The sequence below is a fragment of the Chiroxiphia lanceolata genome, chromosome 18 (assembly GCF_009829145.1).
Source record: "Chiroxiphia lanceolata isolate bChiLan1 chromosome 18, bChiLan1.pri, whole genome shotgun sequence".
Lineage (NCBI taxonomy): Eukaryota > Metazoa > Chordata > Aves > Passeriformes > Pipridae > Chiroxiphia > Chiroxiphia lanceolata.
The window spans coordinates 2,836,045-2,862,839 of NC_045654.1; the positions used below are offsets into that span (position 1 = coordinate 2,836,045).

Consider the following 26,795-nt stretch of genomic DNA (forward strand, 5'->3'; position numbering starts at 1 on the left):
GGATCTGATTTTATTGCTTTGAGTGTATTTCATACCTTGTTTTGTATTTCCCAATACAAAACACTTGTTTTTCCTCCCTTTTAACACATTTTACGTGGCACAGAAAGGTAGATTTTCAAGTGAAAAGAGAACTCCTCTCCCCTCTCTGCAGCGCTGCCTCATCCATGCAGAGGATGGTGATGGAGCTGGAATCCAGGACAGAGTTTGAGTCAGTTTCTAGAAAAATGGTGCTTATTCCATGAAAAGAGGAGTTTTACTGTGGTGACTTAGTGCAGACAGCCATGAAGCAGATCTGTGGTTGAAATGACTTGCAAAAGACTGCCCCTTCATTTTTATTTGGGTTTGTTTGTTTGTTGTCGAGGTTGGCCTTAGTTGCTCCTTCATAATGAAGGCCTCTAAGGGTTCTCTGTTTGTTTTATATTAAAACAATAAAAAGAAAGAAAGGTATATTGCTTGTGTCTTAAAAATATCAGAAATACAAAGTTACCTTGTTTTCCTGGCAGACTGGCTGTGTTTGCCAGAGACACTGCGTGCTCTGGAATCTTAACGGGAGAGAAAGGGGAAGTTTTAAGGAAAGTTATTTATGTCTGATGTGCTGATATTAGTAGTGTTAAGTATTGACAAAAAACAACCCCAAAACCTGAGAACACTAAACAGTTTGTGGCCGAGTCTCTTTTCTTCTCAAGTTCTTCCAGCCTTCTGTGTCACTTGGGTCACCGTTTCAGTGGCAGTGAGTTCTGGTTGTGGCAGGAGGAAAAGGTCCCACAGGAGAGGTCGAGGTGAGGGAGTAAATACCTGTTGTGAGCAAAGAAAACCCAAGAGCCGTCTATGCTTTGTTTGCACCTCAGTGGAACATCATCCAGGGCATTTGTGCTTCAAGGAGTGTTGGGCTTTGAACTTTACACCACCACTGCTCCTGTGGAGAGGGTTGGAATGAAAATACCCCAAAATATGTCTGTTATGAGGGGTCATCCCAACTTAGGCCACACCTGGGACCAAGGGATGAGGAAATTTGGGCAGGAATAGGTTTCTGTGTCGTGTTGTCAAAGGTTCTGTACAGAATATTACAGGTACCATGTTCTCTTAAACGTGTAGAAGAAATGGAGATGATTCTAATGGGGACTTCATTTCCAACTGTGTGGGACAGAGATCTAATGGAACGAGTCTGAGCAGCCAAAAATGCTTCTTTGGGCTTTCACTTATGTAACTGTGTGAAAGTGGAAAAGCTCCCACCCCCCTGTGCTGGTATCAATCTGTAAAGCTGCAGCTTTTGTGTAGCTCTTAAACATAGTGCTGGTCATATATAAAGAATGCAATGTAATAGCAATCTTAGCTTCTGAACATTTTTTCTTTGTATGTGCAGTTTTTCTTTTTCTTCATCTGGCAGCCTATAAGGCTTAATCTTTATGGAATATAAAGATTTCTCTGCTGCATTCTCATCAAGATGCAGCAGTTGGTGATGAAGTGAACTCACTGTTTTGGAAAAGCTGTTTACTTTTTCATCCTGTTATGTCTTCCTGTGTCTCTGAGCCTTATCCTTGGCTACTTGTTTAAATCCACCAACTTGTCCTTTATTGCATGTGTTGGGTTTGTGGATTTGAAATGGAGCCTCCAAAGGAGCTTTGGGGTGGGCTCAGGTTGTTCCTTCTTCCCCCCAGTGTTTCCAGTTGCAGCATCTGGGAGTTCCCCAGAGTTTAATTTGGTTGTGCAAGTAGTAAGAAGAGTGGTTTTAAAATTCTGACTTTATCCTGATTGATAAAAGAGAAAGAGTGAGAAAAGATGATGAAGTGAGAAAGGATGAGTGACTCCAGATCACGTCTTTGTAAGAATTAATTTCCTACAATTGCTGAATTAATGTGATCAGTAACCAGGGGCTGTAATGGACACAAACATCCAGAGGGATTAGGGCAGGACTGAGCAGTTCTTATCCAGGGAACCCTTTGGAGAGGAGAACTTTATTAAAACCTCTGCATTAATTGTCATGGGTTGTGCTGGGATTCCTCTGTAAATACAAATATTGGCCATACCTCAGAGGTGGCTCTCTCTGGCTCTTTGCTGAGGGATAGTTCTGATTATTTAAGATTTCAGGCGTTTACTGGGGTGTGTCCCTGTTCACACTGTGACTTTTGAGTATGTGTGTTAAACACAATTGTTTTTAGTGGGCAGTGTCAGTAGTGGATATGTGATGTGTGAAGGTGCAGAGTGACCCAAGGCTCCCCATGAAGGAGGAGGCTGTGAAATATTGCATCCTGGCTGCCTTTGCTTTTCCCTCCAGGAATCTCCAGCCTTCTTTAGGCAATGCTGGTGCTTGTAGGAAAAAAACCCTCTTGCTTTCAGAGGCAGTAAATGCTAAACAGACCAACTGGTGATCCAGCCCCTTTCTCCCCTGAGCCTTTCCAGGGGAAATTTTCTGGGAATGACTTTAGCAGAGCCTCTTGAAGAGTCATGAAATACAGAGCGATGAGATCACAAGGACTCTCTTTAATAGGATTTCTTTTTTGGGGTCCCAGGAGTAATGTCATGCCAATAATTCACCACTGCAGCTCCCTTTCTGTTTCCTACCAGCAGTAAAGAACCCTAAACAGCTTCCTTTGGAAAAAAGCATCCTGAGTTCAAGGGCCTGATCCAAAATGCACGGCAGTCAGTAAACACTAATTTCAGTAATCTTGGTACAAATCTGATACCAAACCTGTTTGACACCAGTGGGTCTCAGATCTGTGCCTGGTTCAGGTTTCAGTGTTTCACCCTTGTCAATTAGAAAACAGAAGCAAAGCAGAAGAACTCAAACCCAGGGAGCTGCAAGGAAAATGATATTTTGAAGGATGGACTTGGGCCAGACCAGGAAATGTTGAGTTATCCCACCAAATCCAGTAAAGAAAACATATTTATAAATACAGCTCTGGCTTTGCATAGAGAATTCACGTAATAAACGGGGAAACAGAGCCATGTCCAAAATAAAAAACATTTCCTGAACTCACTTAACTTCTCTTTCTGGGGGAGAAATAAAATCTAGGGGAGAGGTAAACTTTGTAGCCAGATCTTGCAGGTCATTTGAAGGGAATGTGAACAAGGCGAGTGTTTTCCAGATTCCAGACCCGAGGAAGGACCTGTCCTGAGGGGTTTATGGTTGGAGCCTTTCAGCTGGACTCTGCTGCAGTCTCTCCACAGAACTGAGATGCTTCCTGCAGCTCCCAGGGCTTTGTGTCACACCCAAAGGAGAACGGGACCTTTCTCCGGGCACCTCGTGATGTGTCTGTGTTGGTTGGACTTAGAGGGTAAAACAGATCCTTCAGTCATCAGGTTTTATTGTCAATTTGAGGCAAGCAAAAAAAAATTGAGGTAAAGTGCTTTTTGACACAGTTTGGCTTCTTCTACTTCTAAGCCTGAGTCAAAGTGCAAAACTCAGGGGCTCTTTTGTGTAGCATCGTGGGACGATGTCGTTTGAAAGGTCTTGTTCTGCTAACACTGACATTTGTGAGGGCAGGCCAAAACGGTGGGAATTAAATCTATACAGTGAATTTTGGATGCCTGAGCTACCAGGCTGTTCTGCTGAGTGTAACTGGTGAGAGGGATGGCACTTGTCTTTCACTGCCCTCAGTCACTGTCCTTTGGCAACCCCCCGAAGCCTCCGCCTCGCCTGTCATCCCTTCAGACAGATCATAGACATCTCCCCTGGTCCATTCTGCTCTTAAAGGGGATGTTAAGCAGGAACACAGGATTAAAGAAAGTGAAGTTTGCTTGCAGCTGCTCTGTCCTGTCTGTTCCACTCAGCGTCAGTGGGATTAAATGCCTTCTTTTGGGTGTCAGGTTCTGCGTGTGGTGCAGCACCGAGCTGGCAGCACAGCCCAGTGCCCCGATCGCTCTCCCTTCCCAGATCGGTTCCACCTTTGGATCTGTTTCCCACCCCACTGCCTGGTGTCAGCAGCCTATTTGAAGTCGAATGAATTAGCACCAAAGAAATAACTGATAAAAAATACACATTAGCACCAAGCAAACTACAAAGCAGGGCTTGGCTTCCTGACGGGAGCGTTCAGTAGCATCTGGGAGCTCTCAGTGTCCAGGAACAGGCTACATTTTACCACAAAAATTTTAGTTTGATTAACTTTTTTTTTTTCCCCCCCAAAGGAAAGAAATGATTCCAACACACAAATAGTATCTTGTGCTGAGACACTTGAAATAAATATTGTCCATCACATACGTTGCCTTTCATTCAGGATGGTCGTTGCAGACTTGTTATCTTCTTTTTTCCTCTGTGTAAGTAGGAATTTTCCCCCGAGAACATGGATGTTGTCAGGGCAGAAGGATGTGTGTGTGTCCTGAACTAATCTTTGGAGAAAAAAGCAGTGATAGTAATGAGAATGGGCAGCTTGTGTCCATGAGCTTTTTGGGAAACCAACACAACCGTGACTGCTGGGGTGGACTAAAGCCAGAGAAATTTCTCTTATTTTGGGTCATTTATGGAATGTCCTGAGTATTGTTTTCAGGGGAACTTTCTAGGAAATGTTTCATAAGTGTTTTCATGTGTAATCTGCTGTTGAGCTGCTGCAGAGCCTGTCTCTGGGATTCAGAACTGGTCCTGTGCCTCTTCATTTGTGTTAAAGCCTTTAGCCCATTTCTCACCCCTAGTTTTAGTGAAATTACCTCATTAGGGAACTCAGTCTGCTCTGTGCCCGAGACAGAGCTCCAAGGGGTTTCACACACCCAGGTATGTGGCACCTCTGTAGGAGAGTTCCCTTACCTTTTTGGGGGGGAGGGGGGGAAATGACTTTTTGAGAATCCTGATGGCTGTTTTGCTTGGTTTCAGACCCATGATTCTCGTTTTTAAGCATTCCCAGGAGCATCCCCTCCGGCCAGGGCACCAAGCAGTGCTTTTAGCTCTGAACACATTGGACCCTATGGCAGATAAAAGTGAATTTTTTTTTTTCCTGGAGAAGATATACATGATATACCTAAAATATTTCCTTAAGAAACAAAGCATCCCCCTCCCCAGCACACGAGCTGTGGGTTAAGGTGTCTCGTAACGTGGATTCTCCACGAACAGAGCCCCGTGTTTTTTACTGCTGCTGCATTAAAACCCCTCAACCTTGTCTTACTGATATCTTTATCAAATTCTTGTTGAAACATGTTTTTAAAAAAAAACACACACACACACACACGCACAGAGACACAACCCAGCAGTGAAAGCTCTAACTTAACGCCTCATGTTCTTCTCAGATTTCCAAAGCGCTGAGGCCTCGAGAATATGTTTCCAATATCCTCTCATCTCTCTCTGTTAGTGTTTTACTCAGCTCCATGCTGGGGAGGTCCTGACCCCGGCAATCTCCAGGGGAAGGGGTTGGGAAGGGGGGTCAGGCCATGGTGGAAAGCTGCAGGCCACAGCCTGGGAAATCAGCCCGCTCCCCTCCGCTCCTTCTAATACGTTTAACCTGGAAGAGGCCGTTGCCGGCCAAAGATTAGATTACCAATGTTGGCATGTTTGGCCTAACAAATGGCAAATGGATGACGTGCCAGGCAACAGCTAATCACTGCTGACACAGATCTATGGAGAGGCCTTTCAGAGCAGGGGATAGTTCACGTCTGCAGAGAAGTTTTGTCTTGCCGGCTGAAAGCAGAGTTGAGAAGGCCACCGGAGTACCTGTCTCTTTGAATCTCAGGGCTCCCAAACCGTGTGTCATTTCTTAAAGGTCTCACTGGCCCTCTCAGAGGATGATCTAAATGTCCCGTCCTCCTCCAGGCGATAGGACAGGAGAGCTTGAACCTCTCTCGTAGCAAAGCAGCTCTGTGTGTGTGTATCTGTGTGCACCCGTGTCCTGGCTGTCACTGATTCCCGGGCAAAAAAGGAAGATGAACCCTTCCTGCAGTGTTGATTTGAAAGGATAGTGGGGTCACCAACGTCACTGAGTGAGATGTTTTTTGAAATGTTTTTCAAAATGCCCTTCCCTGGCCGTGGCTCTCGGGGTGTTTCCTGGCTCCTTTTCTGTGACGTGGCTCTCGCAGCAGGGAGGGAGGGGGAGGTAATGGCTGAGGTGCCACTGGTCTCTCAAGGCCACTTCAGTTCTCGAGCCTGATTTCAAATTGCTTGATTCTTGGTTCCTCTAGTGTTTAAAAGTCTGTGTTACATCTATATTTTCCACGCTGCTGAGTGCTTTCACCTCTGCTCTTGGCTCACTGAAGAACAAAGGTGTTAATTCTCAATCCAGGTGCTCCACGTTTTGCGAGTTCCAATTCCAGGTTTATGCTCTTTTAGTTTTTTTGGAGACCAGAATGGACAAGGTCTTGGAAAGACCATGGTGACAGAAAAAGATCTTTCTGAATGATAGGTTGTCATTACTGTTGGTGCTTTGGATCCAGAAGGTTCTTCGTGTTATTTTGCTAAATCTTGGACGTTTTCAAACCCTACTTACAATCATGCAGTACCACTGCACAGCGGGAGGGCATTTTGTCCCCCTATAAATATTCCGGTGGAGGTCATCAAAGCATGTGGCAGAGCCTGGTTCATCGTTCTGGCCTGTGAGTTGCAGGCTCATGTTCTCTCTGGCTCCTTTGCTCCCACAACAGTATTTTCCCCATAACTTTTGCAATGTGTTTTGCACTGTTTGGTCTCTGAGTTTGCTCTTGAGCTTTCCCATATTTCTAAAGTTTCTCCTCCAGGGGAGCAGAGCACAGATACTCAGTGCTGCTGTGGTTTCCACACTTGGGTACAAGGTTCCTTTTTGCATGGCCATAATGACCATGTGTGACACATGTACCTGTCACTGGTGTCCTCTGCTCCCTTCTTATGTGGGCCAGGGATGAAGAACCTTCTCTGAGTGTAATCAACTAAATCAACCTGAATCTTGACAGGAAGAGCTGTCTAACTGCTAAAACTTTCCCTCACAACATCCCAGTTCCTAACTGCTATTCTCTAAAGCCTTACTCAGACTAAATTTTAGCTTTGCAGTTCTTCAACTCTAAAATTAGATCGAGTGTCTTACTGAATAAGAGAGCTCTGAGGGCAGTGAGGAGGAGGAGCAGAATTGCTCTGAACCACTTAATAGTCTAAACAAGGGGAAAGCAGACTGCAGTGAGGTCCTGTTTGAGAGCTCTGACTGTTGTCTGGGGTAAGACCAGTCTATTTGGAACACTGTGCAAAATCAAAGAGCATTTAGATGAGATACCTGTCTCTTAGGAGGAACACATGCTGTGCTTTGCTTAAGGAGTAGGACAGGGAGACAGTAGGTGATGGAAGGGGAGAAGAAGAGTACTTGAGCAAAGTGGAAAATGTCACAGGCTGAAGCTTGACATCCAGTGAGCAGCAGAGTTAGGTGTCAACCAGGAGATTACTAGAGATTCCACTAAGAGAGCATATGTTCTGTTTGCCTCATTGAACTGATGGCATTAGATCCAAAGCCTCTCCTTCTGCTTTCCTGTGAGCATTTAGAGCTCATATGCTTGATGGCAGGATATCATTCTGGTACCTCTCTTAGAAGGCATCTGCACAGTTGTGGTTGATGCTGTTGACAGCCTGGTCGGCTGCCAGTCAACTTTATCTTCGGTGTCTGATTTCAGCTGTAAGAATTTCTGTTGCAGATCAATCTTGTGCACCTACATTGCTTCATAAACCTTGTCAGGCTAGGATATAGCACAGATAATGTTTCCTTGGTCCAGAGCTCATCATACTTAATTTTAGACAGAACTTTCGTCAGGTCAAAGCGAACTGTCTGTATTTCTAATACAGTCAGGGAAGAAAACCAGGCTCTTCTGCAGGGAGTGTTCCTGCTCTCCTGAAATGGGAGATGCATGATTGAAATCGAGGAGTAGCCCTTTGGAAGCTGTTCTGCCTTTTGCAGATAAAGGGAAAATCTAAGTGACTAATTTAGATCTGGAAAGCTGTTAGTCATGGGAAGTGAATCCCAGCTTTTGGGAGGAAATCTGTGCCAGAAGTTGAAGACTGAGTAACTTCAGAGATAATGTAAGATCTCCAGGTGCCTTCAGTGCCACTAAAAGTAAAGTCCTGTGAGATCTACTATGAGCAGGAATAGCTACTGCTGTTTGAAATTGCTTTTCTTCATATGTGTTCCCAGATTTTGGATGTTGGCTCATTGTTGGAGGAGGACGTGCTCCACCTTGGCTCCTTTCCTGTTCCTGGCTGTTGGGATGGCCAGTGCTTTATCATGTTCACACTGACAAGATGTATTATCTTATTTCATTTCCAGCAGGGCCATCCAGTATCAAAAGTGTGAGATTTGTCTTTCTGAACCCAGTTACAGAGAGCAGAGCACTGAGCAGGCTGCACGTTGATGAGGCTCATGCATTTGTGAGGCCTGATCCTTTTTTTATGTATAATTTATTTACATTCTGGCTTTGGAGTTTTGGGTTTGTATTCATATTAGGATGAAATTCTCCCATGTGAGGGTGGGGAGGCCCTGGCACAGGTTGCCCAGAGAAACTGTGGCTGCCCCTGGATCCCTGGAAGTGTCCAAGGCCAGGTTGGATGGGGCTTGGAGCAATCTGGGCTAGTGGAAGGTGTCCCTGCCCGTGGCAGGGGGGTTGGAAGGAATTAAGCTTTAAGGTCCTTTCCAACCCAAACCGTTCCATGATTCTATGATAATCATCTATGATAATCATTCTAGGATAATAAGGTGGGCTTGCTTTTGTTCTTAAAGTGATGATGGACCTGCAGGAGGAAGCAGCCAAGAAATTGTAGTTGTAGACACACTGAGGTAAATCTGAAGCTTTGCATTGAAACCAATAAATAGGTGTCTAATTTGTGTAAGAGTACCTCAGATTACAGCCATGAAAAGTAATTCTGAGTTTGCATTTAAGTGTTTTCCTGTGTCTAGGGTTATGTGTGCTGGGGCTGTGTGTCCTCAGTTTGCTTGTTATGTGTGCCCTGTGCATGGAAATGTGTGCAGTCATAGGACCTGATGTTCCCTATCAAATTTAAAATGCTCAGAATCCAAGTAAAAACAAGGGAGGGAGGAAAAATGGAAAGTTTTGGGGTTGTGTTTTGTTTGTTGTTTGGTTTGGGTTTTTTTTTCCCCAGGAGTTGTTTACTGCTTTTGTGGTTTTGTTTTTGTTTTTCAGAAATTGAGAGGGAAAAAAGAAAGGGTGAGGAGGCAAAGTGGGGCTAATTTGTGCATAAGGAGGCTGGAGTTGGGCAAGACAGAGCCTGTAGTGCTGTGTAGCTCAGGAAAGTCTCACAACCTCTGTCTCAGAGGCTGAAAGCTGTGCCGTGGTCATGCGTGCAAAGGGTATGAGATGGAGGCAGAGCAGGACCCGGGGGAAGGAAGGGAAGAGAGCGAAGACGTTGAAGGGGGTGGGGAAGATGTGGAAACAACAAAAACAGTTACAGGGCAGAGGGAAGGGAGGATGGGTTTAGTTTAATTAGGAGGGAACACGAGAGGAAGCTCCCAGAGCACGCACACACACGTGCACACACCCTCTGCTCCACACCCTCAGCCCCCAGAGGAAAAAAAAATTCATCACACCGATTTTTTCATGGTCTGGCAGTCAAGTGATAAAATTATCAGATGAGGGTCCCGTTCTCCTTTCCCGCAGTCACTTTCGCCAAGTGCACCACGTCTGAAATAATGAAGCAGATTTGATTAAATTTTCGCTGGCTGGAGCAGCCACGCTAATTTGGAGATGGGCTTATTAGTTTAATGACCGATCCAAATAATCAGAATTCATTAGCATTAGTGCCACTATTGTCAGCTCAGCGCTAGCCCAGGGCTCCGGTACACGGAGATGCGCGGTCCTGTGTTTGTGTGGAGGGAGGCTCTGTTTATACAGGGTGAAAGGGAGAGGGGGGGAAAGCGGCAGAAAAACTATAGATGTGCATTTTACGTTTCATACTCCTCTTCTTCTCGTCCCTTCCCGCGCGCCCTTGTCCGTCAGCAGCCTGCTGAGGGAAGGATCCAGGCAAAATGAGGCTTTGTGAGGGTCAGCCTCGGGCAGCCCTGGGCAGTGCAGGCTCGGGGCAGGTGAACTTCGGGGCCCAATTTGCAGATCGAGGCAGTCGGGGTTGTTTTCCTGTAAGATGCTCTCGGATGGCCATGACTGGGATCTGGAGATGCTCAAGAGGTCCTTAGGGTTTGGAGCTGGGAGAAGCCACAGGGGAAAAGCCTGGAGATTTTAAGGTATTTACTCTGCTTCTCTCTGAGCACATTTGAAAGGAGCGAGCTGTCAGCTGGTGGAAGTCTCTCAGGAGGACTTTGGGCCTCATTTTCTGTCACTGCGAAGGTATGATCTGGTAGTTCTTCTACCAAAATCACTGAAGCTTGTAGAAGGTTGGCTTAAATGAAGAGAAAAGGAATTCAGTTCCCAGAGCTCTGATGGTGGTAGCAACTTAGCTGTCAGCTCCAACTACTGCTCAGTTAAATGCAATAAAACAAGATTAATTTAACATTAAGGCTGCACAAAATGTCAAAAAACACAAATTATGAACCCTGATGTTTACTCAGGCTGACTCTGTGTCATGTCTGTCTTCTGATAAACATCTCTTCATGGAGAGGATACTGTATTAAGTCCTGTACTTAGTAGAAAATGTGGGAACATGCAAGACAACTTATGCTGTAGGAAAGAATAAATGTTGTAGTTGTTAGTAGTGTTTGCATTTCCTCACATTGTCGTATTTTAAAATGGTGAAATCGTATCACAGTTGCTTTTATTTTGCTCTGTTGGGATTTTTTTAACCTAATATTTTGGTTCGCATTTTAATGTCTTTTATAACATCTGGGTAAATAGGGAACACCTTGGAGCCGAAGTGGGCAGGAAACCTTCACTTTCCAGAGGATTGTTCCATTATTGCTCTAAAAGTTGCGAGACAAGTGGTTGTATTAGTGCAGATTTTATTCCACCTGTGCAGGGTTAGGGCTGTGGTGGGGAGAGCCTGGGAGATGTAAACCTGACAGACCTTGTACCTACATCCCTTCACCTCCCGTTGGATCGCAGGTGTTCCCGAGATGGTATCTAACACATCTTGCTCCTTTGCTTTCCCTCATTTCTCTGCTGCTTTTGAACGGAGGCGCTTTGCTTTTCACCTGAAGGGGCATTCCATCACCATTATATTGACAAAGTAAGATATATTCAAATAATATCCCAGAGCCTGGGAATAAATCACTAATATTTGGGGAAGCGCTGTTAACACCCATCTGTCCGTGAGCTCCGTTTAGATATTGATGTATTGAGGAGAGCACAGAGCTGGAGTCAGGTGAGTAATGGCAAAGCCAAAAGCATTCACAGACCTGGGGATGATTGACTACACAGAATTCCTCTCCTGCCTCATTTAAACACACCCGAAAGTTCTGTGCTGCGGGAAGATAAATTCATTTTAACTTTGCATCTTCAACTGAGATGCCTGAAATGGGGTCCTTGGCCCTTTGACCTTCTTTGGAGAGACCAGCAGAAAGGTCCATCCCTAAATCACAGGACTGCTGGTTGTTAAAATGTGTGTAAGGAATGATGAGGAGATTCTTCCCTTGCAAGTCGTGTGTCCCAGAGGAATAAGTCTTTTGGAGAAAGGACATCTGCTATAAATGGGCAGTACAGCTGCTTTCATATAACCATGGGCATCACGTGCATTAATCAAGTGTGGAGAACTGAAAAAATTCCCACTTGCCTTTGCTAACTTTTGCTCCTCAGTAGCTATAGCTTTTGGGATGGTTCCTTTCACTGTGCTCAACATCACTGATAATCCTGCTGTGTTATCCTTAGGAAAATGAAGTTAGGACTGAGCTTAAAATCCCAGCAGTGTGGTACTGATGGGCATCTGGAACCGAGGCCATGAAGTGATTCCCTCTTTTCAGGAGTATCAGATAAAGGAGGATTCAGTGCTGGTGTTCAGGGTCACTTCTCCACTCGTTTCCATTGGGTGTAGTTTACCCAGTGCTCTTGGATTCATTTGGTGAATCCCATCACTGCATCACTGTGATTATTGTCACTCCTTGGGTTATGTCTTTGGTGTCCCTTCACAACTGCCAGATGTGGGAATGGGACCTTTTAGAATTCCTTATTCCTGCTTTAGCCATTTGAATAAGGGAATAGACTTTTCTGATCACTCAATTTGCCAGTGTCTGACCTCTTCTGGAAATCTGCCATTTAAGAGATTCATTAGATATTAAGTTCTTTGAAATCTGGTGCTGACTCAATTTTTTTGAGTCCTTTAAGAACGTGACTCTTACTCATTCAATAGTCTGACTCCATGTTTCAATTTTGGATGGAGTTCAGAGTGACAGACATTAACCTTGAATTGCTTTTGGTGTCTCAGTTCCTGCAGTTTTGGGCATTGGAGGTATCAGTCCTGGGTCCTGCTTCATTATTAACTTGTTGTTCAGATGAGTCACTTATTTTTCCCCATGATCCATTGTCCTGGGGAGTCTGACTGAGTCCAGCTTTCACACTGGGCTTGATACTGTGTTGTATCCAGAACCAAACAACTGAAATTGGAAGTGGACTGCGATCATCTTCCTTTTCTTGTGTTTTCTTCCTTTTTCCTCCCACCTCACTCCTGTCAGAAGATAATTGCTGTTTAGATGGGAAACACTGGATCTGGTCAACAGCCTCTGCAAATGCAACCAATGCCAGATGCTCTAGATGGAAGTGCACAACTTACAAATGAAGAATTTTGCAGCTGTGTGCCCACAGATAAACTCATTTGGTAGCTCTAGGTCTAGCCCCAGACGTACAGAAGAGGAGAGTCACTGTCTGGGCACTCCTGCTCTCAAATTCCTTCCAGGAAACTGGATGCAGGAAACATTAGAGGTACCTTTTCTTTGCACTTCTCATGCTCTTCCCATGGCAGGGAATTCTGGCAGCATGTGATGAGTTTAACTGTGATCCTGCCTTTACTGCACCCACACAGAACTTCACAAGGTCTGAGGCACTTAACAGCTCCAGAACTGTACAGGTGTGGCTTAGCCAGGTCCACAAAGAATGGTCCCAAAGAGCACACCTGTAGAGACATCTTGGTCTTTCTCGTGTCCTCAGCTTTGTTTTCTGCCCCATATCTTGCCCAAGCACAGAGTGCCTGAAGCACAGCTGGGCTGCAGCTTCAGGATACTGGGAAGCACATAAATCCTGTGGCCTAATGTTTTATAGAGTGGGATTGTATTTGCTTTGCTAGTCTTAATTTCTTTTGAATGGAGACTGTTATAAGCAAGGTGCACAAAGGTGTTTGTGCTGTGATTTTATATCAGTTTGAAAAGAAAAAGTGTCTTTGGTGATATGGATCACACTGAAACTCTCTGTCATGGAGCTGTGAGGTTTCAGCCTCAGTTAGGGTTGGTTAAGCTGTGTCAGATTGGGGCCACAGCTTTCACTTACTGGATGCTTCATTATAACAGGGTTTGCAAGGTGCACCCTCTGGTTCTAGGAAACAGTAAGTGACACTCCTTTCACTGTAAGTAGATGTGCATTGCATATAAATTCACCACCACAGAGTTTTGCAAGCCACACAGAAAAAGCCTTTCCCTCTTCTGTTAATTTTAGTTGGTATTCCTGAGCATCAACATTGAAATTCTTCAGATGTTGAATTGATCTTGCTGGGTCAGCATTGGCTCCAGCTTCTCCTCGTCACCAGTGAGGCTTTTCTGCTGCCTCAGTTGGCAGAGGGAGGTGGATGCATGAGGGTGGTTTGGGCATTTGCTTCCACTTTGGGGAGATATCTGCACATGCTTGCTTGTTCAGGAATTGGCTGTTGAGAAATACAGAAAAACTGGCACTGAGGGTGTTCCCTGAATAGTTAAAATGACTGCTGGCATCTGTCCCACCTTTCTGTGAGGTCAGGCCCTCTGTCTTTTTCTGGTACTGTGTGGAAGACACAACTGGCATTAGACTGGCACTGCCAAAAGGACCAAATGACCTTGAAGTGTCCACTGAAGTTTGGATAGCTAAAGGGAGTGTCCTTGGCTAATGTGTCCATGGGGATCCTGAAGGGGCACAACACTTCTGTGATGAATGAAATGGAGGAGGAAACTTGAGAGGACTGTACTTGAGGATGGGGAGGGTCCAGAGATGATCACAGAATCAATTAGATTGGAGAAGATCTTTGAGATCGAGTCCAACCTGTGACTGAACACCACCTTGGCACTGAGTGCCGTGTCCAGTCTTTCCTCAAACACCTCCAGGGGTGGTGACTCCACCACCTCCCTGGGCAGCCCCTTCCAATAATGCAGAGTGGAGTCAGGAAATATTTTGTATGCAGGCACTTGTTGAGGGGCCAGGACACTGGAGGAAAATGAGTCTCTCACAACAGGATACCTGCTAAAATATGTGACATAAGAAACCCAGTGCTTCAGAAGTGTGAGAGGATGACTGTAGTGTACACAATTCCAGGGATGAGGCAGCACTTTTGTTCCTGCAGAGGTAAAGCAAAGTTTAAGCTCTGTGTGGGATGGCTGTGTGTCAGCTCTGTTGACTGCACAACCACCGGGAATGAGTCAACTGGAGCTGCCCATGTCTTTCCCCAAGCCATGCCAGCTCTAGTCTGGGCAAATCAAGAACGTGTCAGCTTGATGGTATGAGGATGAGTAAGTCTGCAACACCTCAGAGCTGGCACGAGAGGAGCACAGAGAGGTTTCCTACCCAGCTGGCACAGATCCGGGGCCAGCAGGCTCGACGGGAGCCAAGCACGGAACGGAGGGAAACTGTGAGTTAGAGCCTGGTTGTCCCAATGCAGGGGTTTCACACAGCATCCTGCCAGAGGTGGATGGTCCCTGTGCTTCTGTGGGAAGAGCTTGGAGTCCATAAAACACCTACAAATAACCGCCCGGTTCATTGCCTGACACACCAGACCGTGTGACAACTGGTCTGCGTATGGGTAGAAAGGTTTCCTGGGGAAATTTAAAAGCTATTCTTGGTGAGACCAGGAGAGCACTTAGAACAGCCTCATTTGGTGCCAAAACAGTACCAGGACATGGTATCAGCCCAGTATTTTCTTCCCTGAGCAGTTCCTTGAGCAGCAGTTTCTTGTGACTGGCCCTGGAGAACTGGCCTGGGAGGAGCAGCTGGGGAGAGTGAGTTGGGAAGGAGCTCTGCCAAGCTCCTAAATTTCCAGGTTGTGTGCAGTTCTCCTTGTTTAGAAATCTTTGTTCTGTCCAGTAATCCCCTCATTTTCATGCTCTTCATACTTTCCTGTAAAGAAAGAATTTATTTCCAAGGGCCCGCAGGTTGTGCGCCAGTAATTAAATAATAACAATTTCTGGCTTAGCCCTTTGTAGACTCCTGATTTACCTGGTGTGTGTGTGTGGAGGGGGTTTTATTCACTAGGAAAAAAATACTCTGCTACATAAAAATAATCCATTTATAACAGAGGCTATTGCTTCATAGAACAAAGTGTGAGAATTACCATCTGAACAGATTGATCAGCTGCCATTAGAATTAAAATGCACATTCAAGGTGGAACATTATTTACACTATAGACAGCTGAATTTAAAATACACCGGTGAAGGTTCTTTCCCGGTTTTTTTGAAATTGGAAACCAGCCTGTTACATTGCATCACTCCCTGGGAGCACGAGGCAGCCTCTCAGGTTGGAAACTACTTTAATTGTGCCCGTCTGCCCCGTGCTGTGGATTCCTGCCCACAGGGAGGGGGGAACGGATCCTCCCTGGGGTGTGTCTGTGCCCTGATTTCACCTGCAGCCCCTCAGCTACCGAGCCCAACTGTTCATCTCCCCGTGGCCCACACAACACCTTGCTCAGCCCTCCACACCTGAAGGCACTGGGGGAGTCATAAAACAAGCTGCTTGGGTTCCTAGGGAGTGGCAGCAGGAAAGCTCCCTTTGGAGTGGGATTATGGGATATAAACCAGGCACCTACGCAAAGCCCCGCGTTTAATTTCCCTGATTTATTGGTGAGAGCTTCTTGCACCTTCAGGGATGGTGTATTATCTCCTGTTCCTGGAAAAGGGGAATGCCTGTTGTTCCCTGCTCTGTTTGCTGACTGGCAGCCAGAGGAAAACCTCTGGAAGGTTAAGCAGTGGGTTGGTGGCAGAGCAGAGTTTTGGGAACAGATTGAACTGCAGTGGCATTGCTGCTCCTTTCAGCCTTCCCAGCTCAAAGGTGCTGTGGGATACAGTGGGGATTTAGAGCTCTTATAGTCCCTGATTGCTCCACAACAGAGAGAAACTTCCAGGAGGAGCTTTAATCCAATGGCTGGGACTTCCAGGCTCCCAGTTCTGCAGGAATACTGGGAGGGAGAACTGGTTCTGACTGTGGCTTCCCGGGGTTTGAGGCTCTGCCCCGGTCAGAGGATTTGCCCTGCCCTGGGGTGCTCCCTCCAGGATGAGTCCCAGCAGGAAGGAGTCTCCAGCAGCCAACAGAGCTTCTGCTTCACTTTCCCTTGGGCGGAAAGGGAGAAGGGAAATTCACTGGGAATACTTGGGATATGACTCTGCAGGCTCAGGGCAAATCCTGAGTTCTGGTCAGCCACAGTGGGTCGGTGCAGATCATTCTCTGTGGGTGACCACTGACAGCCACGACATGTTTGTGAGAGGCTGTTTGAGCAGACGAGAAACTGGGAGGGAATTGACCTGTTTGTCAGGGGTTTTCAGTGGTGCAAAATGCAGCTTTGATATTTCTCCATGCTGTCCCAATTTCCACTTAAAAGGAAATAAAAAAACCCCAAAACTCTTTTCAATGAAGAGGCTCCTGGCAGGCGATTTTTGTAACACTGGTACAGATTTTCCCTTCCCAAAATTGGCTGACTGCAAGCCAAGATTGCAACACGTTTGGAATCTGCTGGTCAGAGGTTTGGAGCTGGCTTTCTTCTGAGGTTTCTAGTTCTTCTTGGCTTGGGAGCAGAGGTGGGGTGCCAAAAGGTAGAGGCGTAAAAAGTCTTCCCTTTTGAAGTTAATCAAATAATTTGAACGTTTCTCACCTCTACCTTAAGACTGTTGGGATTAATCCAGTGGCATATGGTAACCTTGAAAGACCTCCAGCACCTGTACCAGAGTTGTCTCTCTGGTTTTAATATGTATGAGTTCTGCCCTGCAAGATCTTCCCTCGTTCCTGGTGACGTTCATGAATCCCTGTGCAGCTCTGGAGGGTTTCTCTGGAGATTCCCCAAAGGAGCAGCAGCCGTGGCCATCCCAGGATTGTGAGGGATTGTGGCACTGTGTGTGCTCTCAGATCTGTGTGTTTGCAGGGGCACAGGAGAGCCTGAGCAAGGAGCCTGTGATGAAATCTTGGGGCTCACGGGTGAAGTGGAAAGTTTATTTAAGGTTTATTTGCAGCCCTTCGTGCTTTTGGTGTTTACTTACAAGGTGCCAGGGAGAAAAACCTTAAAATTACTCTGAGAGCACTGCAGGGAGACAAACAAGGATTTTGAGAACTCCTGAGCTACAAGGCATGTGCCTGTCCTTCTGAGCAGGCCTTGTTGGCAGTAGTTTAAACCCAAATGACGTGGCAGAGCTGGATGGTTGAATGCTGAGGTGCAAACTTTGGCATTGATGGATTTATGACCAAGTGGTTGTCACTGCTTTCCCACAAACTTTGGTGTGACCCCAGGGAAACTGCTGAAAGTTTCTGCGATTAGGATTGGGAGTTTTGAAATATATATTTTTAAAAGACCATTAAAAAAAGAAAGGCCACTATGCTGGAGCAGAACAGCCTGTTGATACTTGCACAGTAACCTGAGCAGCAGCTGGTTTGTCCGTAGTTAAACTTGCCAGACTTTTAGTTCCTCAGCTCAGGAACAGGACTAATTGTTTTCTTCACCTGACAAAAAGCGTTGAGAGGATGAAAGGTTGTGAAGTTGCCTTTGAATTTCAGGTGTGGGGAGAGTGAAACGAGAGAGAAAGTGGAGGTATCACACCGAGTCGGGGAGGTGAAGACAGCTCCTTCATCCACGAGGATATTCTCCCACCTTGGAGCAAGACAGCAAAGGTAAGACAAAGGTGGGGGGAACAGGCCACGAGCAGCATCTGAATTACTACTTTTTCTCCAGAAGAACTGTTAAATCTGTAAGATTTTAACAGAAAAGACCTCTGAGGTCGTCTCGTTCCAACACGGGATTACTGGGATCAGAAGGCACGGAGATCTCAGACCCTTGGCTTTGCTTTGCCACCCAAATAAGGAGTTTTTGCTGCTCCTGAGGTGGGAGGATTTACCCACCGAGCTCCTGGAGCAGCAGGATGGGAAAATCAAAAGAGCAGTGATCAATGAAGAAGTAAATGGGAAAAGAAACAGATGGAAGCTGAGAACTAAACTGATACAGAACAAATTGTTTTTTCTTCCCATGACTTGGAAAACAGCTGTAGTTGTTGTGATTATTCCTTATGGAGGTTTTTTTGTGGCTGGCTGGATCCAGCATAAGGAGGTTCCGAAACTCTTCAGGAAGGTTCCTGGTGGCATCAGCCACGCCGAGTCCCAGATTACACAGCAGTTAAACTCAGATAGAAATCTGTGCTTGCTTTGATTCAGCAGAGCAATTAAACCATGTGCTTTAGATCCACTTGGGATTTGAGCGTAACCTAAAAGTTAAGCATGTACTTAACATTTTGCTGAGCTGGGGCCTGAGTCTTTAACCCTTGCTGGAACACAAACTCCTCCCTAATGAGTGCTGGCAGATAACAGGCCTGTTTCTCAATAATGTTTGATTTTTTTTTTGCAACCTAGGAGCCTTTCTCTCAGCTTCAGTGGGCTTTGGATCGGGGCCCAAGAATGCAATCCAGAAATAATAATTTACCGTATTTACATTGCATGTAAATTATATATGAAGAAATGAAATGGCATAATGAATCAACCACAGGGGCTTTTCTTCCCCTCTGATACCAGAAGAGAAAAAGCCCGTAGGCAGCTCACAACTTTTCTGACTAATACTCTTGAGCCCTTCTCTTATTAAGTCTTCTGTTTTCTCTGGCAAAGCCTCCCTGAATGTTACCCTCAGAACAACCTTCTTAGTCCATAAATGAGATTTTGATTCTGCTGTTATTAAAATGTACCACTGAGCACAGGGGTTTACTGGTGGGAAAATCCCATTAAGTATTTCTGAAATACCCTTTAACTGCTTGATTTTTAAGATGATAGGCAAAACTTAACACTCCTCACAATTATGTGTACAATAGCTGGTACACTCACCAGTCTGGTGATGTGAAGGGGAGAAAGCAGATATTAAGTCTTGTGTTTTAATGACTTTGCTGTCTGGAGGGTGTGGAGGGCCCTAATTTTAATATAAATTGGTGCTTATTGAGGCTTTGAACCTGGTCTGTTCTGTCTGTGAAAATACATTTCTGGGATGGAGCAGTCCAGGATCCCTTAGAGGTGTAACAGGGAGTCAACAGGTAGAAGATGGAGCTCTTAAAACAAGGATGTGTTTTGTATTCAAAAGGCTTCATCAATAAGGTGACAGTCCAGGGGAGGTCTCTGTTTCTCTGCACTGCCACAGGTGCATCACCAGTTTTGTCACAAAGGAGTGTTTTAGGTCACTCAAAAAAATCACCAGCACAGGTATGGGCAAAAGCAGGTTTTAGTAGTAAATGAAGGCATCAAAAGGTTCCTTGTCAAAGTTCACTCTACTGCTTTCTAGGTGGTTAAAACACACAGAGAGAGAAATCAGACTAAAATTTAAATCAATCAATCCGAAACTAAAAATCAACCCAAACCTAAAATCTAAAAACAGCCTAAAATGTTCTACGTGGAGGCTGAGTGTGGAAAAGGGTCAGGGTATAAAGAGTAAGGGTATAAAGAGTAAGGATAAAAGGGAGTAAGGGAGAGCCTCCTGTTGAGCCACAAGGTTCAGAGCAGACCCCTCTTGCCAGACTTAGCCCAGGACTTGACCAGTGGTTTAGGCCTAAAGGTTATAACAGGACTTGAGCCTAATTGAAATAATTTGGTAAAAGATACCATGGAATTTACTATAGCACAACAGTATCTCTCTTGTAGGCCTGACTTATCTGTGAATCTAAATTACCTAAGAATCCAGGAGAGCACCTTCCACTAGACCAGGTGGTTCAGAGCCCCACCCAACCTGACCTAGAGCACTGCCAGGAATGGGGCAGCCACAGCTTCTCTGGCCATCTTGGTGTTTTTCCTCCTCAGTTGTCCACTCCTGAGGTGGCTGATCCTGTTCCCTCTAAATAAATTTGGGGAGTCTCTGAATCCTTTTAGCCTGAATTAATGCTTCAGATCTAATCTCCGGGAGCGGGTTTGAACTGAGCCTGTGATTCAGGATCTGTTCCTTGGGGCAGCTGAAACGTGGCTGCAAAAAGCCCAGCTCTTCTTCTTTGGCCAGTTGTTATTACTCCATTTGGTGAAACATTAGAGTAAGAGTATATTCATAAATAAATTTAAAAGGGTTAATGCATGATGAATAGACTGTGTAAGCATATTACGGGCATGGTTATTATGTGATACAGGTGATCATAAGTCATGGTTAAATGCAACCTATTGACCAACTGGACTCTGTAAAAGTCTGTAACAAGACATTAGCCACTTGTTAACAGAGCTAGTAATCATTTATTGATCTGACATGCAGCATTTATACATCCGCCACCCTGGGAAGTGTGGAATTCAATTCCAGGACCTCCTTGCAAGTCCCTCTGACTATACTGGGTGACACCAATCTCTCACTGGTGAATGTTTAGCTGTCAGGTATTGTCAGGGCTGGTGAGAGGCCAGTGCTGTCCTCAGGTGCACGAGGGCCTGGGGCTGTAACACCAGGGGTGTTCTCAGCACTGGGCTGCTCCTGTTGGAGCTGTGCAGAAAGAACTGAGCATTTGCAAAGGGTGTTGATATTTTTATGTTTGGTTTTGTTCAGATTAGCAATGAAACACCCACATTTTGAAAATTATCGCTGAGAGGTGTTGGGACCATTGCCAGGGACAGTCCAGGGGATTGGGGTTCCTGTTGTGAGATCGTGGCTGGAAATATTCAGGCCCTCGTGTCTGCAGAAGTCCCAGCCAAGGCTCAAACAGATCTCAAAACTTCACAAGCAAGGTAGACTAACTCATCCCTGCTGAATCTTTCTATTTGAAAGAAGTAATAATTTCCAAGAGAAGTGTTTAGCTTGAATTTGTCTCCCAATGTTCTTAGTCCCATCCAAACACAGGTGAGAAAGCAGAATGATCCAACTGTCCCAACACAGTGAGACAAAAGGCAAATCAGGTCCCCAAAAATCAGAATAAAAGTACTCCAGGGGTTTGGTAATGACCTCCATTTAAGAGATGGGTAACTGATGTTAAGAGAGGGGCAAATTGTTGGAGGGTTAGGGAGGGAGGAGGAATAAAAAGGTGAAAGGTGAGGGGAAAATGAAGAAGGGAAGAGAGAAATAAGGAGTGGGGAGATGGACAGAAGCTGAGGGAATCACCCTCAGGGATTAACAAGTAGGGATTCACCCTCAGGGATTAACAAGTAAGGCAGTGCAATAATGAATATGTTGGAAAGCCCACAGTGCAGCCCTGCAGTGCAGAGCGACACCGAGAAGAGGCCTGCATTCCTCTCCTCCTCCTTCTAGTGGGAGGAAGGAGTGATTTCATCAGGAAAGTGAGAAAAAAATGATGGAAAGGCACATTCATGAGGCAACATAGTGAGGAAATAGAAGACACACAGCCCTGGAGGCTGGGAGAGGATGGCCCTTAATTCCCTGTCTCTCCGTGTTCCTCTGGCTCTGGGACCCGGAGCACACACAGCCCATCTGATTTAATAAAGGCAGGAAGCAAACGGTGCTGGAGCCATGAGAGACTGCAGATAGGGGTTGGAGAAGGGTCAAACTCATTAGTCATATGATGTGATGTAGAGTGTGGGGAGGGGGAGACGCTTTGAGGGTTAAGGGGAGTGGAAATAGTTACAGCGCTCGAAAAATGGATGTTAACACAGCTGACCCGAGTGCTGGGCTGCAGTGTGGCTTCTGGGGGTAAGGACAACATCCTGGCCTTTCATCCTTTCCCTTTTCTCGCTTTGGGTCATGGTTTTATAGTTCCATTCTTTACAGCTTATTCAGTATTCCTGGGAGCTGGGCTATATTTAGTGTCTGTAGCACCCAGGGACTCGAATTGGGGGTCCCTGCGGGGCCGTTGCTGCTTCAGAACATCTGTCCCTCCCAAAGTGTAGCAGGAGCTTCTCAAACTGTGTGTTCCTCCTTCAGCAAGGCTCCAAATGAACTTTCCACTGGCGTGCTGAGGGACTTCTAAGGGTGTTTGTTGGCCATGGCAAGGGATGAAGCATAAACTAGAGAGATAACACGGGAGAAAATGCACAACCACAGCCCACACATTTATTCCTCTTGCCCTGTGAGGAGCCTAATGAAAGATTCCAGGATAGCCACTATATAGAGGGAAGTTTTCCATGTGTTCTTGGAGCAGGAGCAGCACAGGTGGTGCCAGGTCTGGAGGGAAGGGGATCAGTTAATTCCCAATAAAGGGGTACCTTGCTTAACATTTGTTCTTGAGCAGACACCAAAGAGCTGAGGAATGGTCACAAATAGATGCCTCTACCATTAATGAGCTTGTCTGAATATATATTCATTAAAGGCACAGTTTAAAAAGTGGTTTCATTCCAGGAGGAAGTTCAAGAGTTCTGCGTGATGTGCTGCCTTGCAGGACAAACTTTGCTCATGGCAACAAATCTGTTTATTTCTAACGTTGCCTTTTTTTTTCTTTTTAATTAAAAACAAGGATTTTTTTTATTTTTTATTTTTTCTAACATGAGACTAAAAACAGGCATTATAGGCACCAGGTCAGCAAACAATGAGAACAGATTTGAACTTTCCCTCAGAGATGTTTATTGAAGTTCAAGGGGTTTTTATCACTCCCTCTTTCTTGCTGTGGAAGGAAATCCTAAAATAGAACACAGTCAAAACTTTTTTTTCTCAGCATGTTTCTGGTTCAGCAAGGAATTACAATTATTGAGTCATAAAGGGTGGGAAAATGCAGGTTTTAAGTGAAAATGTTTTCCTAAGTTTTCTCCTTTGTAATTTCTCTGAAGTTTTAAAGATATCTGCAAAATTCAAAACCTTACATACAACTTTTGGAGCTGGCCGAGCATGTTACGTTCCCTGAAATGTCTCCATTCCTCTCCCCAGTTAAAGAAATAAATTTAATTTGCCAAAAACTCAGCCTGCACCAAACATTATAAACTCACCAGTCCTAGAGGTAATTTTTCATCCTTCAGTGGCTGCTGCATCTATATTGTCTCTAATAAATGGGCTGATGAATGAGAAGGATCAGGCTGTGAGCTGATACAGGATTAGGAAAACTATGCAGATTGACACCCTCTGAGTATCTTGTCCTGGGTTTCCAACAGCATCAGTAGTTTAATTTAGTATCTTTTATAGATATGTGATATCTTCTCTCTCTCGGGGTTCCCCCATCAGAGCAAAATGCCTTGGAACCCAAAAACTCCCAGCAGGCTGCAAGCACTGGCTCTACCTGGAGTAGGGAAGCGATGGGAATGACAGAATATCTGTTATGCTGACTGATGGGGGAAGGCTGTGTTTTCATACTCACAAATGCTGGTGATAAATGGTGAATTAATGCTTGTCAGGTATGCTGACCGGTTTAGAAATCCTGGGAATGCAGATACTATCAATTGATGGATTAGTTATAATCTCATAACAGGCGCTGTAGGACTGGGCTGTTTGAAATGCAACATTTGGAATAGGTTTTGTTGCTTTTTTTTTTGGCCTGTTGTGCGTTCAGACACACCAAAGGTGCCAAACAACAGCTGTGGATATGAGTTCTGGCTGTTTCCATGCTCCAAAGTCTGGTTCCTGCCTCAGGTAGGAAGTCCTTGTGTAGCTGCAGAATCAGGATTATGACAGTGGAGAGTGAACACTTTGATTTGGTGCTTTGATTACGGTGATGTTTTGTCAACCTGCTGCTTGTGATCTTTAAACCAAACATTTATCCACAAAACATTATACCACTGAACACATTTGTTCCTTATCATCCTGTAATCTACTCTGTTTACCTCAATCTTTCTCTGTCAACAGTGTAAAGATCATATTAGTCTCTTTATATTGTTTTAATACATAATTATTTTACCTGCCCTTCAGTGAGGCACCTGCAGCGTTCTGGGGGCAGAGAGATGCCCTGAGCAGCAATGATTTGTGCTGTTCACTGTCTCCTCCTTTGTAATTAGAGTTTTCTCCCTTCCTCCTTCCACCCCCTGGCCTAATGTGTCCTCTTTGCTGCCTCCCCTAAGTCAGACAAACGTGTTTCTTGGAAGGTCAGTGTAACCTGTAGGAAATTCCTGCTGTCTCTGAGCTGGCTCATTCATCACTAGTCATAACCATTCTGGAATGTGAACTCGTAGCCTGTTATCTGGCTACTGCTAGTGATGATGCCTGGAGACGACAGCTTGGTTTTCAAAAGCTGGGTTGACCCTGAGGGGCGAGGAAAACTTGTTTTGACAGAGCAAACATGACACGGAAGCAGCGCAAGTGCCAATATGTGCAGGAACAAGGTGTTATTTTCTCAAGGTGGATATTTTTTCTCTCCCCCCAGCCGGGGAAAACACAGCAGCTTATGGGCAAATGAAATATTTCATGTGGTTTTGCCTTCCCCCAAAATGCCATTAAAGCAGAAAGGCCATTTGTGTGTGTTTTGAGTGAGAGAAAAAAGAACTAATCGGGCTCATCAGGGAAGGGAGTGAGGTGTGTCCTCCTCCCTCTCACCCATCCAGCAGCAGTGGGTCAGGTGAATGGTGCAGTGGTTCATGGGTTGATGGTCCTGAGACCTCTCTGATGCCCTGCCCTTGTCCTCTCCTCCCCTTCCCCTCCTGTCCCCTGCAGTTTGTTGTCCCTGGATGGTGTCTCAGGGGGCTGCTGGCCCGGTACCACTTCTTACACTGCAGTGTGTAAAGAACAACAACAGTCTCAGCTCTTGACCCTGGTGTGGTTATTGTTCCTACCTGTTCTGCTCCCCTCAAAGACATAAAAGAACAGATGACTCTGTATATTTTAAAATGTCACACTGACATGGTGGCATCAGGAAAATTTAAGCCAAGCATTGCCAGTGAATTCACTTTGCTTTCTGCTATCTCAGTGTTCCTTGTTTGGGGGACTCAAAGTCATGTGGTTTCATGACACCCTTGATCCTGCTAGGCCAGGGGTTTCCAAATGTTCCAAGCTGGAACAGCCAGATGCTTCTTCCATCACTTGGCTGTCCTGTGTCTGGGAGCTGTGACTGTCACTGTGTGAGAGAGGAGATGTCTCTCCTGGGACGTGGCTCTTTTTTGGGAGGAAAGCTTCTCTGTGGGAACCAGAGTTGTCACTGAACTGCGAAGGAAGAAGCAAAGTGCTGAGGCAAGGCACCCCACAGGTAAGAATAATGTTTGTGAAAACCAGGAGTGGAATTTGCTCTTTCCTTTCCGGTGACATCTGCCACAGACTGTTTATAAAGTCTCTGGTTCCGTGTGCTGCCGCCACACGTGATGGACCTACACGGTGCTTTAAAATGTGAGTCACAAACATGATCTTGAGTGTGTTAGCAGCAGCTTAGGTCTTAGAGAAATCTGTGTTTGAAGGCAGAACCCGAAAATATTTAGCTAAGCAGACAGGATGTAGTAGCCTCTTTCCTAGTCCCCTCTAAAGTACTACAGGAGTCTGAAGACATCTTTCACAACTTCAGTGTGAAGTCGAAAAACACTTGCTGAAGACTCAACAACACGCTGTGATTGTGATAAGTTAAGATGGTTTGTGTTTTAATGCTGACAACCCGCTTCCTTTTCATGCTAGAACCAGTCCTGACCTCAGAGCAGTGTCAGGGGGAGAAGCAGCATCTTTCCATGGCTGGTGGGAGAGAAGCAGTGGGAAAGTGCAGTCGTGGGCAGTCCCATGCAGGATCCTCCTCTGTGTAGCTCACAGTGTCCTCCAAGGTTAATTCCACGGCACAGCTGCACTGCTTGGGGCGATAAGGATGCATTAAATGAAAAGGGATTTCCCTCTTTGGGAATCAAATTAGAGCAGTCCAGATCAGGCCAGTTCTTTTATCTCTTTCTCACCCCAACAGGAAGTTTAGACACAAGTCCCCGAAGGTCCTTTTCTGGTCAGAAACATCTGCAAGGCACTGAACTGAAGGAGTGTGGGGATAGTGCTGATATCCTCGCTGTTAGCTGGGGAGATGGACACTGAGGAGCAGTGTCCTGTGAGAAAAACAAGGAGGCTGAATGTACAGACCATGGAGATTGCTCAGAGTCCTGGATTAATCCCGGGAGTGAGTGGCAGAGTCATTCCTAGGAAGGAGAGCTGCCAGCAGTAGCACTATCACTGCAGCACTACCTTCTCTAGCACGTGGGAGGACCCCAATCTTTGACCTCTATACAAAGATCTCAAAATAGGGAAGGAAAAAGAAAAGTACAGCTGAAACAAAACCTATTTGTCCTGTAAAGTTTCCTGCCTGAGCACGGATCAGACACGATGTGTTCAAGAGAGTTCTTGGGTTTGGAGCTAATCTGGCTGGTTACTGGGTGGGACTCTCAGCACAGAGCTAACTCCTGATAAAAATGAATGGCTGTTGATCTGCAACTTGAGTGAGAGGAATTGGTGCTCTCAGTCCAATCCTAATTAGATCAGAGCTTACAGCATTAGAAAATCAGCAGTGGCCCTGGTCCTGCTGTCAGAGAGTTGTAACAGCTGATGGGGAGTGACCTCCCCTGCCACAGAACTGACCTGCTCTCTGAGTTGGGCTGTGGGGCTCAGCTTCCAGGAGGACTCTCTTTCCATCACACAAGCAAAGCAGCTTTACAGTGCTCCTTGTACTGGCACTTTATGTGTGTTAGCTGGCATCAAGGCTTGTAAGACTTTGCTCTTCCCCCTGTATCAGACCTATAAAACCCCTCCAGGGACTGGCTGTATTCACCATGAAATCCTATAGAAC

General features: G+C 45.5%; 1 long non-coding RNA gene across 1 annotated transcript in view; it reads left to right on the forward strand.

Annotated features, from left to right (window-relative positions):
- LOC116795636 overlaps positions 1-26,795 on the forward strand; it is a 233,305-nt gene that overhangs the window by 145,464 nt on the left and 61,046 nt on the right. Inside the window, exon 4 of the long non-coding RNA XR_004360115.1 lies at positions 17,752-17,865. This is a non-coding gene — a long non-coding RNA (uncharacterized LOC116795636). The remainder of the gene's footprint in view (positions 1-17,751; positions 17,866-26,795) is intronic.